The 12752-nt window shown below is 43.2% G+C and overlaps 1 long non-coding RNA gene across 1 annotated transcript in view; it reads right to left on the reverse strand.

Moving 5' to 3' along the window:
• Window positions 1-7506, reverse strand: part of LOC112070634 (uncharacterized) — a 39470-nt gene extending 31964 nt beyond the window's left edge. Inside the window, exon 1 of the long non-coding RNA XR_002893937.1 lies at window positions 6961-7506. This is a non-coding gene — a long non-coding RNA (uncharacterized lncRNA). The remainder of the gene's footprint in view (window positions 1-6960) is intronic.
• Between the last annotated feature and the right edge of the window lie 5246 nt (window positions 7507-12752).

The following is a 12752-nucleotide window of genomic DNA, read 5'->3' on the forward strand; positions in this document are numbered from 1 at the left end:
TTTCCACATAAATAGCTTCTCCTTTTCAACTTATCGAGGTAATTAAAATTAGATGCCCCTTTTTCAATCATTGAATTGTAATTTCAGTTTACTTCCTGAATTAATTTAATTTGAGCCCAACCCTGCTGTGGACTCAAAGACCCAGCAGGCTATTTCATGGAGGAGTTACCTTGAGGACACTGTCAGGTGTTGCTTTAAGTCATGCTGCAAAGTCTCGTAGTGATTCTGAATGAATCTGATTGTGTCAGTTATAGAGAGACACAGGATACTGCCGGTTTCCTTTTATCCAAATGTTGAATAGACATGCAGACAAATTCATTCATTCAGGGAAGGGAATAATAACATATTACTCTGGAGTAATAAAAACAATTACACTGATGTTATTTGGCAGGTCATAAATCAACTAGGAACAATTCATTGCGTGTGGGTCAGGTTGCGGGGAAAAATCTGTCCCGATGTCGGATATCGGGTGGGGCTATGAATTGATGTGGCCGTGGTGGGGCGGGTGCAGCTCCTAAAATACTGACCCGTGCAGGACACTACCTGCAGCCAACCAGGTCCTGAGTTCACTGTAGTGTCACGAGGGCATTGTGTTTAATCTAAACAAGGTTCACGACACACTAGCGAACAGCTCAACAGTCACAACCACTGTGATTATTCTTTGACCCTGCTGGTCATCTTTGAACGTCTTGAAGAACTATCTGGCCTTAATGGCCATGTACTGTTATAATCTCTACCCAGCACAGCCAGAAGAGGACTGGCCACCCCTCATAGCCTGGTTGCTCTCTAGGTTTCTTCCTAGGTTCCTGCCTTTCTAGGGAGTTTTTCCTAACTGTGCTTCTACACCTGCATTGCTGTTTGGGGTTTTAGGCTGGGTTTCTGTACAGCACTTTGAGATATCAGCTGATGTAAGAAGGGATGTATAAATACATTTGATTAGAACACACACAACACATTATGACAACGTTATTGACCTATTCTGATACCACTTGTGTTTGTCTTACATGACTAAATGTCAACCGGTCCTCAAATGAGACAGACACTGGCAACTAGAAGGATAGAAAAGAATGAGTTCCTAAAATGATCCTCTCAACATTTTCAATGCACTCCGAGACTAGCCTGGTCCCATATCTGATAGAACCATAGTCAGAGAAGTTGGCTGAATATAAAAGCACATCTAGAACAAGGCTTCCCTGAGACCATTCCAGTAATAAACACCAACACATCTAGAACAAGGCTTCCCTGAGACCATTCCAGTAATAAACGACCAACACATCTAGGAAAAGAGGCTTCCCTGAGACCATTCCAGTAATAAACACCAGCACATCTAGAACAAGGCTTCCCTGAGACCATTCCAGTAATAAACACCAGCACATCTAGAACAAGGCTTCCCTGAGACCATTCCAGTAATAAACACCAGCACATCTAGAACAAGGCTTCCCTGAGACCATTCCAGTAATAAACACAGAGCACATCTAGAACAAGGCTTCCCTGAGACCATTCCAGTAATAAACACCAGCACATCTAGAACAAGGCTTCCCTGAGACCATTCCGTAATAAACACCAGCACATCTAGAACAAGGCTTCCTTGAGACCATTCCAGTAATAAACACCAGCACATCTAGAAACAGGCTTCCCTGAGACCATTCCAGTAATAAACACCAGCACATCTAGAACAAGGCTTCCCTGAGACCATTCCAGTAATAACAACCAGCACATCTAGAACAAGGCTTCCTGAGACCATTCCAGTAATAAACACCAGCACCAGCACACATCTAGAACAAGGCTTCCCTGAGACCATTCCAGTAATAAACACCAGCACATCTAGAACAAGGCTTCCCTGAGACCATTCCAGTAATAAACACAAGTTATCTTGATTAACTAAATTGTAAAGTATTTTGTCAGTGATGTATTTTTCGTTATATGTCGGACACCAGCAAGACTAGCTGTCACCATTGACGTAGGCTAATGGGGATCCCAACAAACCAATAACAAAATAAAAGAACTTGGAAGACATTCACATGGTAAATGATCTGCATACATACCAGAGGTCTCTGTCTGAACCAGACTACGAACATAACAGCCTTTCAGTGTAATGACCTCCCTCTACCAGGACTACAGCACCACCTGAGGTCAGCACAATCTATTCAATGTACTGTCACGTCTAGAGTAGGCCTAAATCCAATCATGTATTCCACTGACCCTCATTGGAAACAAACAAACACATGCTGACCCATAGTCAGACACTCAAACAATCAACTGCTTTCCCTACTAGCACCTGGGCAGTGTTCCAAATAGCACTCTATTCCCTATATAGTGCACTACTTTTGACCAGAGCACTATGGGAATTATATAGGGAATAGGGTGCCATTTGGGACGCAGGCCTGATATGAGGAAAAACAACCTCAACAGGGACACAGGTCTGACCTGATGACAAAGTAGCCTACTTATATCACCAGAAAAACTACGCATTCAACTAGACACCATTAGCCTGCCTGACTATTAATAGCTAGCTGAATGACAAATGACCATACGTAGTTTCTTTAATGGGTTTTTCTCCGCCAGCTCATTCCGAGGTGTCACACTTTCCACAGGAACTCTGGTCTGCTCTCTCTCTCTCTCATTATATTTCAGGGCACGTCTCCAAAGTAATGCAACTCTTTCTTAAAAGTTCCCCTGAAACTAACTGAACAAAGGAGAGAACAACGGGAGTGGAGGCATTATGGGATCAACTCAGAGGCCTGCTTCTGTTGACTGCCTCAGTCACACACAGAGGAACACTTTCTGAGGAAAGGTGGTGGGATGGTGTGTTCCTTTATCTGTGGCTGTGTAGAGTCTTAGTTAAACTGCACATTCTGCTATGATTAATAATCACTTTGTGTCCCCCACTTGTCCCCCTACCTTGTTTGCCATGGAATAAATGTTGCGATGAATCTGTCATATACAAGTGGGGGGAAGAGGTCAACTAGAAATTATACCTGCTCATTCTAATTGCACCCTCGGACAGTGTTCTGCTGCCAGCAGCCAACTACTAGGACACTGGGCCTACATTTCCCAACAACTAGAGGAAAAGGGTTGTCCCTCCTGTTCAAGCAGTCAGCTGTGTGTTGAGCAATATTTGAAGCTGCTGTCTGTAGCTGTGATTGGGTAGAAAGACAGAAAGTGGGATGCCCATTGCCCCCAAAAAACAAAAGCTGTATTTACAAAGGAGAGGCCAAAGAATGGAGCTGAGCTCAGAGCCCCAGCATGCCTCATTCCAGCAGGAGACTCAGTCACACTATAGTGAGGCAGGCAGTTCATCTGGACTTGCTGAAAGGATGCGTCTCCATGTCTTTCTGCCATGGCTAACGCTAGCTAGTGTGCCTCAGGATATCAACTATAAACTATCAACAAATCATGCATATATATTTCAAATGTGAATGCTTGTGAAATTAGACAGATGATGTGAACTCATTTGATTAAAAAAACAGTTCAACTTCAACTGTAGAAAAACCTTTAGTTGAATAATTAATTCATCCCTAGTATAAATGTTAGTCATCTGGAGGGGTTGCTTTGCTTCAATTCTTTGAATGATGAAACTGCCTCTCAGCATGTTGCACAACTGGTGAAAAAGAGGAACGGGATATTGATGTTATTAGACAAAATGGAGAGATGTAGTGCCTGATTGACTGCAGAAATAGATATGAACTGTAAAGGCCCAGTAAGTGTTGGTTACGTAGGCAGTAGACCTTCAACTAGTAAAACATGCTTCATAATTACTGCATGTAAGAATAGAGAGAAATGACTGCAAGAGCAAGAGTGGATCCTCTTATTTTCATCAGTCCATTAGCCATGTCTATGCCGCAGCTGTAGGCAAGTTAGAATAGGATAGGACAAACAAATCTAGCCTAACACATTTGCATTAGCAGGATTGGATTGGACTGGACATACAGACACAACGTGAACCACCTAATTATAGTGAGTGATACTCGCTGCCATAAATAGGAGCAGCGAGAGTTAGAGGTGAAAGAGAGAGAGAAGAGGTTAGGGAGAGGGGTTAGGAGAGAGATAGATGAGAGGTTAGGGGAGAGAGAGAGAGAGAAGAGTTTAGGAGAGAGAGAGAAGTTAGGAGAGAGAGAGAGAGGTTAGGGTAGAAGGGTTAGGAGAGAGAGAGAGAGAGTGAGGTTAGGGGTGAGAGAGATGAGGTTAGGGGTGAGAGAGAGTGAGGTTAGGGGTGAGAGAGAGTGAGGGTAGGGGTGAGAGAGTGAGGTTAGGGGTGAGAGAGAGAGTGAGAGTGAGGTTAGGGGTGAGAGAGAGTGAGGTTAGGGGGGAGAGAGAGAGTGAGGTTAGGGTGAGAGAGAGAGTGAGGTTATGGGTGAGAGAGAGAGTGAGGTTAAGGGTGAGAGAGAGTGAGGTTAGGGGTGAGAGAGAGAGAGAGGGGGTTAGGGTGAGAGAGAGTGAGGTTAGGGGTGAGAGAGAGAGTGAGGTTTAGGGGTGAGAGAGAGAGTGAGGTTAGGGGTGAGAGAGAGTGAGGTTAGGGGTGAGAGAGAGAGTGAGGTTAGGGGTGAAGAGAGAGTGAGGTTAGGGGTGAGAGAGAGAGAGAGAGAGAGTGAGGTTAGGGGTGAAAGAGAGTGAGGTTAGGGGTGAGAGAGAGAGAGAGAGTGAGGTTAGGGGTGAAAGATAGAGGGATGAGGAGCTAGAGAGAGATGAGGGGAGCGTTCCTCTGCCCAGGTGTTGCTGAAGCATACCAGATCTAACAACGCCTGGATAGGCATCAGTTTACCACATCATATGCTATAGCAATCTGGTGCCCGACGGCACAGTCGATGATGTGACACGCAACCATTGGTTTATGCACGCAACGTTTGAGCAGGGGAACACGACCAAGCTCTCCAGGCGTTCAGGCCAAAACACACGTGCAGAAGAGCAGAGAAGAAGAAATCACTCATGCATTAAGAGGATGAGAAAATGCAAGAGACCGTAATAAGGCCAGTCGCTTTTCCCAGAGATTGTGAAATGAGTAGGAAAGCAATGGACCCATGTGTCCCTCGAAAGTCTCTCCGCACTAAATCACAGTGGGATCAACGAACTATGTCCAAGAACAATATATAACCCCAGTCCTAACGCTCAGCTGTATGGTTGGTTATACAACCCTTCATCTCTGTCTGCTGCAGGGAATGGGATGGCACAATTATTGAGCTGCTCGGATGCAATCTGTTAAAACACAGGGATTATAAATCACGCATGGATGGCATGGCCCCGGTTGATCCTGACTGACTGACACGCGCACACGCACGCGCACACACACACCAAGACCCATTGTCACAGCAGCAGTAGAGTATAGGCTGCTTTCACTTTCAGACACCAGGGGGATTTAGTATGGGCACCTATGTGACACGTGTTTCACACAGCTAGCCACGCAGCACAATGGTCAATAGGGCATGATTAGGATTATGACACACATGATTGTTTGAACTTAATGTGGCCTTGAATATTGGATGTGCCACCGTATCAGATGGAAATACCACCACAGACCTGTGTGTGTGTGGTTGAGTAGTTGAGAGCAGCCTCAATAACAATGCATGAAAGTCTGGCATGGTAACAATAGGGCATGATTATGACACACATGACTATGTTTGAACTAGTGCATTTAATGTGGCCTTGAATATTGGATCTCAAAGTGCCAGTGTATCAGATAGAAACGATGTGTGTGTGTGTGTAGTTGAGAACAGCTAAGAGCAAAATAAAATAAAATGTTATTTGTCACATGTGACGAATTCAACAGGTGTAGGTAGACCTTACCGTGAAATGCTTACTTACAAGCCCTTAACTCTAATTCTTGAACTGCATTGTTGGTTAAGAAAACATTTACTAAATAAACTAAAGTTAAAAAAATAAAATAAAAAGTAACAATAAAATAAGAATAACGAGTTAGTTGAGGTAATTTGTACATGTAGGTAGGGGTAAAATGACTATGCATAGATAATAAACAGCGAGTAGCAGCAGTGTAAAAACAAAGGGGGAGGGGTGTCAATGTAAATAGTCCAGGTGGCCTCAGTATCTCTGCTATTAAAGTCTGGGATGGTGGCCTATGTTTCTGGTCAAACATAGCCAGCAATGTGGAAAGCTTGCACATCTGGAGACATGAAAGGAACAAAGTTAACCAACATGTGTTAGGCTATTCAGCAGGTTAAGATCCATTACCTCACTGCTCATATAATGGAAATAAAAGGAAGGTGTCATTGTGATACAAACAAAATGTTAAAAAGTATTTTTGGAATGAAACTGACTAATAGGGAATTTGTTATGGAGTATGTTTCCAGGCAGATCATGTGCCTTCTCGATTGCTTCATTTATAGTCCATCGTGGCCCTCAAGAAGAAGACTCCCAGTCCACCAGCCACTGCATGAAAAACTGACCAAATATACCTTGAAGACAGCAAGCCATTAGGCCTAAGTGTTTGGTTCAGTTTAACGTTAAGAAAGCTTTAATGTAATCGAATCACAATCTGCTTTGTATAAGAAAGCTTATTAAACCCTGCCTCTAGACACACGGCTTCGATTTTGCATCTAGAGGGAGAGAAATGGAATCAGAATGTCACATCACATTCTACTAATCCAGATCCTGGGGCACTCTCGTGCACAAAGTAACCTGTCAAAATGTCGGTCAGTGAACTATTTATTTTATTTCATCTTTATTAAACCAGGTAGGCTAGTTGAGAACAAGTTCTCATTTACAACTGCGACCTGGCCAAGATAAAGCAAAGCAGTTCGACACATACAACAACACAGAGTTACACATGGAATAAACAAACATACAGTCAATAATACAGTAGAAAAAGTCTATATACAGTGTGTGCAAATGAGGTAGGGGTGTAACACAAGGTGTGCATATGCTACATAATAATCAGTATTTATTTACATTGACACAATGTTTCCAATTGTAGGCAGTCGATACTCAATGAACTGTGATGACACTTACCACGTGAATAGCGGCAAAGAATACGAATTATTTCAGTTCGTACAGCCGAATCAACTGTTCCCTTTCTGTGTGTGGCCTCAATTCATTCAGTCGCCAATTGTATTCCGTAATGGAGACCACCCGCTTTTCTAAAATATTGTCCATGGAACTGTTGGTCTGTTTTGTAGAGAAAAATACTAAATAGCACAAAAAGTAAAAGTGCATGAACAACCAAAGAAACGTACAAAAATACCTTCGCCGTCGCTTACATTTGGGGAGAAAACTTCTGAAGCAAATGTAGCCTATGGATGAAAGAAAAGTAGCGCCGGCAGAATGCTATGTTTCGTTTTCTTGGTTCGTTCAGCATCAGCGTTTAGCTTACACTGTCTCAGAGAAGCCTCCAAGTTATGGCGAAAAAATAATAAGAGTGCAGTACTATAACACAGAATCGGATTCGAGTAGATTTCATGACGTTGAAATGTTGTAGAGAAAGCCGGGTGTGAGTGTGTCCAAAATCCACGCTGATCGCTACCGGTGTCACATTCCGCTTGAACGCATCGAACATGATGACATCCCTCTCCTCACAGCTGGAGGGTGCTATAGCTCTTGAAAACCCCTATTATCTGTAGGGGTTTTCATCAGTTAGTTTCGCACATTGTTGGATGTGTGTGAACTACAATTCCCGACAATGTGCTTTAACGTTTAGAAGCATCAATAATCATCACTTGCAAAACGTTTTTCAAAACATATGCTCCTTATCTTTCATATCAGTGAGAAATAATATTTCAAATAAAAACGATACACTTAGCCTACTGCACAGATCCATAAGCTGTGTGTGTGCCAGTTGACGAACTACACTTTCTCCATAGTTCCATTTACACACAGTTGTCAGGAAGACACGCTAGATAACTAATTAGCACAGGTGGCCGACATGGAGATATGGTTGTGTGGAAACACTATGTTTTGGGACACTGTAAAGTCCATAGAGAATAAGAGCACCTCCTCCCAGCTGCCCACTGCACTGAGGATAGGAAACATTGTCACCATCGATAAATCTAAGATAATCGATCACTTCAATAAGCATTTTTCTACGGCTGGCCATGCTTTCCACCTGGCTACCTCTACCCCCGGCCAATATCTCAGCACCCCCTGCAGCAACTTGCCCAAGGCCCCCCTTCTCCTACACCCAAATCCAGACAGCTGATGTTCTGAAAGAGCTGCAAAATCTGGATCTCTAGACATCAGCTGGGCTAGACAATCTGGACCCTCTCTTTCTAAAATTATCTGCCGAAATTGTTGCAACTGCTATTACTAGCCTATTCAACCTCTCTTTCGTGTTGTTTGAGATCCCCAAAGATTGGAAAGCACTCTAGACCCAAACTGTTATAGACCCATATCCATCCTGCCCCGCCTTTCTAAAATCTTCAAAAGCCAAGATCACCGACCATTTCGAATCTCACCGTACCTTCTCCACTATGCAATCTGGGTTCTGAGCTGGTCATGGGTGCACCTCAGCCACGCTCAAGGTCCTAAACGATATCCTAATCGCCATCGATAAAAGACAGTACTGTGCGGCCGTCTTCATCGACCTGGCCAAGGCCTTTGACTCTGTCAATCACCGCATTCTTATCAGCAGACTCAATAGCCTTGGCTTCTCAAATGACTGCCTCGCCTGGTTCGTCAACTACTTTTCAGATAGAGTTCAGTGTGTCAAATCGGAGGGCCTGTTCTCCAGACCTCTGGCAGTCTCTATGGGGGTGCCACAGGGTTCAATTCCGGGCCGACTCTTTTCTCTGTATATATCAATGATGTCTGGTAATGGTGATTCTCTGATCCACCTCTACGCAAACGACACGATTCTGTATACATCTGGCCCTTCTTTGGGCACTGTGCTAACAAACTAATAAAATAACCCTAACCTTATAAAGGTGTGTAGTAATTTAACCTTTATTATTATTATCATTATTATTTCTCGCTGATAGGAAAAATATGTTCCATATGTTCTATCGAGCGTCAAGGGATCTTAACAAAACTCCCCCGACCAGAAGATAATATCGTCAACAGGCGCTAAAGCAGTTAGCATCTATGAATGGGTTAGGTGCTAGTGTGAAGGGAGGCGGCTACAGACTAATTCTGTCAAATGGTAGGCCTATTAAAGTACACTACTACATTCCATCTGTATAGTATGTGACCAGGCTAGACCTTGAAGACAGAGTAGAAAAGAATAGATCATAACTTCTTATGTCACCCACAAACACACACACACTCATACTCACGTTCTCACACACACAGGGGTCAACCATAGAGTAGCATACAGAGGTCAACCATAGAGTAGCGTACAGAGGTCAACCATAGAGTAGCGTACAGAGGTCAACCATAGAGTAGCGTACAGAGGTCAACCATAGAGTAGTACAGAGGTCAACCATAGAGTAGCGTTGTCACGTTCCTGACCTTATTTCCTTTGTTTTGTCTTTGTTTAGTTGGTCAGGACGTGAGCTGGGTGGGCATTCTATGTTATGTGTTTCTATGTTGGGTTCATTTTCAATTAGCCTGATATGGTTTCAATCAGGGGCAGGTGTTTTACGTTTCCTCTGATTGAGAACCATATTAAGGTAGGCTGTTCTCACTGTTTGTTTGTGGGTGATTGTTCCTGTGTCAGTGTTTGTGCCACACGGGACTGGTTTCGTTCGTTTCGTTCATTTCATTCGTGTGTTCCTTCCTGTTCGTGCGTTCATGTTATATGTTCACAAGTTCAGGTCTGTTAACGTCGTTTATTGTTTTTATAGTTTATCAAGTGTTTGTTCGTGTTCTCTTTCACAAATAAATCAAGATGTATTCACACTACGCTACATATTGGTCCGATCCTTGCTCATCTCAGACGAGGAGGAGGACGAGCGTTACAAGCGTACGAGAGGTCAACCATAGAGTAGCGTACAGAGGTCAACCATAGAGTAGGCGTACAGAGGTCAACCATAGAGTAGCGTACAGAGGTCAACCATAGAGTAGCGTACAGAGGTCAACCATAGAGTAGCGTACAGAGGTCAACCATAGAGTAGCGTACAGAGGTCAACCATAGAGTAGCGTACAGAGGTCAACCATAGAGTAGCGTACAGAGGTCAACCATGAGTAGCGTACAGAGGTCAACCATAGAGTAGCGTACAGAGGTCAACCATAGAGTAGCGTACAGAGGTCAACCATAGAGTAGCGTACAGAGGTCAACACATAGAGTAGCGTACAGAGGTCAACCATAGAGTAGCGTACAGAGGTCACAATAAGAGTAGCGTACAGAGGTCAACCATAGAGTAGCGTACAGAGGTCAACCATAGAGTAGCGTACAGAGGTCAACCATAGAGTAGCGTATCGAGTTCAACCATAGAGTAGCGTAGGCCCTATCTGGAGCATGCTAGAGCATGTTAGCTACTGTCAAGCCTTGTTGGCAGTGGCACCTGACAATAGACTGTATGCATGTGACAATATTTTGATTTCATTGATCTGTATCCGTCACAAACGCAAGCATGTGCATGCTCTCTCTCTCTCTTTCTCACACGCACGCACGCACGCACACACACACACACACACACACCGAGAAAGAGAGGAGCGAGATTATGCCTACTGTATGTGGGACGTCTGAAAACACCAGACAATAAAAGGCCCTTTGACCACTCAAAAGAACATCTGACCTTTATCTACTTGCTCTGCCCGACAACAAGCTTCACTTAATGTCTTCAAAATCCATTTTTATTGGTCACATACCCATATTTAGTAGATGTTATTGTGGGTGTAGCTAAATGCTTGTGTTCCTAGCTTCAACAGTGCAGTAGTATCTAACAATTCACAACAATACACACAAATCTAAAAGTAAAATAATGGAATTAAGAAATCTATCAGTATTATGATGAGCAAAGTTGGAGTGGCATTGACTAAAATACAGTAGAATTGAATACAGTATATACATACGAAATGAGTAAAGCAGTATGTAAACATTATTAAAGTGACTAGTGTTCCATTATTAAAGTGACCAGTGATTCCATGTCTATGTATATGGAGCAGCAGCCTCTAAGGTGCAGGGTTGAGTAGCCGGCTAGTGATGGCTATTTAACCGTCTTGATGGCCTTGAGATAGAAGCTGTTTTTCAGTCTCTCGGTCCCAGCTTTGATGCACCTGTACTGACCTCGCCTTCTGGATGATAGCGGGGTGAACCGGCCATGGCTCAGTGGTTGATGTCCTTGATGATCTTTTTGGCCTTCCTGTGACGTCGGGTGCTGTAGGTGTCCTGGAGGGCAGGCAGTGTGTGTTGGGCAGACCGCACCACCCTCTGGAGAGCCCTGCGGTTGCGGGTGGTGCAGTTTCCATACCAGGGCCACTACAAGCAAAAAGATGGCTGCTGGGTTTCATACCACGTAGGTTTACCACATTCTCATGTTTATGTCATGAGTTAGCGCCGTACTGTGGATGCACCATGGGCTCAGTCAGTGTTCAAATACAATTTGTATTGGTCGCATACCCGTTTAGCAGATGTTATTGGCGGGTGTAGCAAAATGCTTGTAAAATGTTACTAAGTAAACCCAGTTGAAAGGGATGTGTGTACTACTAGGAAGTGATGCTGGATACTTACGTTGGTTTGTAATTTCATGTCTTTTTGACTTGTCACTGAAATAATTGCAACAAAATTGTGCTTCCTTTCCTCCTCCCCTTATAAACCACTGACTTGCGTCCTGTTCCAATTTCCTCATACAGGATGAAGTTTTCCATCTGCACAGAAGATTCTCAAGTTAGGGAAAAGTGGTTGGTCACTTGCAGGGGGTGAATCACATTTGTATAGGTTGAAACTAGTAAATGGCATTTGCATTTAGCTAGTTAACTAGGTCGCTAACTGCTAGCTATTTTGCTAGGTAACGCTAACTTTAACTGTTTTACTGACAGAAGCAAGCTGTGCAGACCAACTGTACGGTCCATGCAAGTTCAATCATAAAACCAGACAGCCAATTCCCATAAACAGATAAACAGGTTATACATGCAAGAATCCAGAAACTAACTGTAACTATATCACGAACTAGTTAAATTGCTTTATATATAAAATACATATTATTAAAAAGCGCTGTTTTACCTTCAAATCCCCCTCGAACTCAAACTCAAAGCGCGAAGTTTGTTACCGGATATCACTTTTGGATCATTTCATTCTTCTGTAGGGGGTAAGAATACATGGTTTTAAGAAAAATTAAGCTAATCATTTTTTATTTATCTTTTACATTTGATGGATGTAAAACGATGTTAAACTTTAAAAGTTGTATGAAAGGATCCATAATAAGCATGTACTTGTGTCTTATTGTATTTCATTATTTTGCTTGAATACCTTGACTGAGCTATTCCTTGGTTACTAGGATACGAGGAAGGACGCGGCAGTAGTGCACACCACAATGCAAGGTTATGCGTCTTCTTGTGTAAGGGACAGACAAAGCACAGAGTTTTCATACTAAAACATCTTTGGACAAGCAGGCCCACATAATTTTGACTGCCAACTCAAACTGTGGACATAGATCTAGCTAGCATTCGCAAATATGGTGATAATTATTGGATCCATCCTCCAACCTGGGATAGACCCTTACCTAAATATGATATTATATTCTATATGATAGCTATATATTTTTATTATATTTGTAGCGACCGCACACAGACAGCGGTGTGTTATGTGTTAGGCTATGATTGGGTTGTCGTATTACCAGTGTTCGCGGGGTCCGACATGCCAATCAACCTGCTACCTGCCAATCACGGGACCTGGATGTTCTGATGCCGGGCTACCTGGTGGTTGGTGG

The sequence above is a fragment of the Salvelinus sp. IW2-2015 genome, unplaced genomic scaffold (genome assembly GCF_002910315.2).
Source record: "Salvelinus sp. IW2-2015 unplaced genomic scaffold, ASM291031v2 Un_scaffold1381, whole genome shotgun sequence".
Taxonomy (NCBI): domain Eukaryota; kingdom Metazoa; phylum Chordata; class Actinopteri; order Salmoniformes; family Salmonidae; genus Salvelinus; species Salvelinus sp. IW2-2015.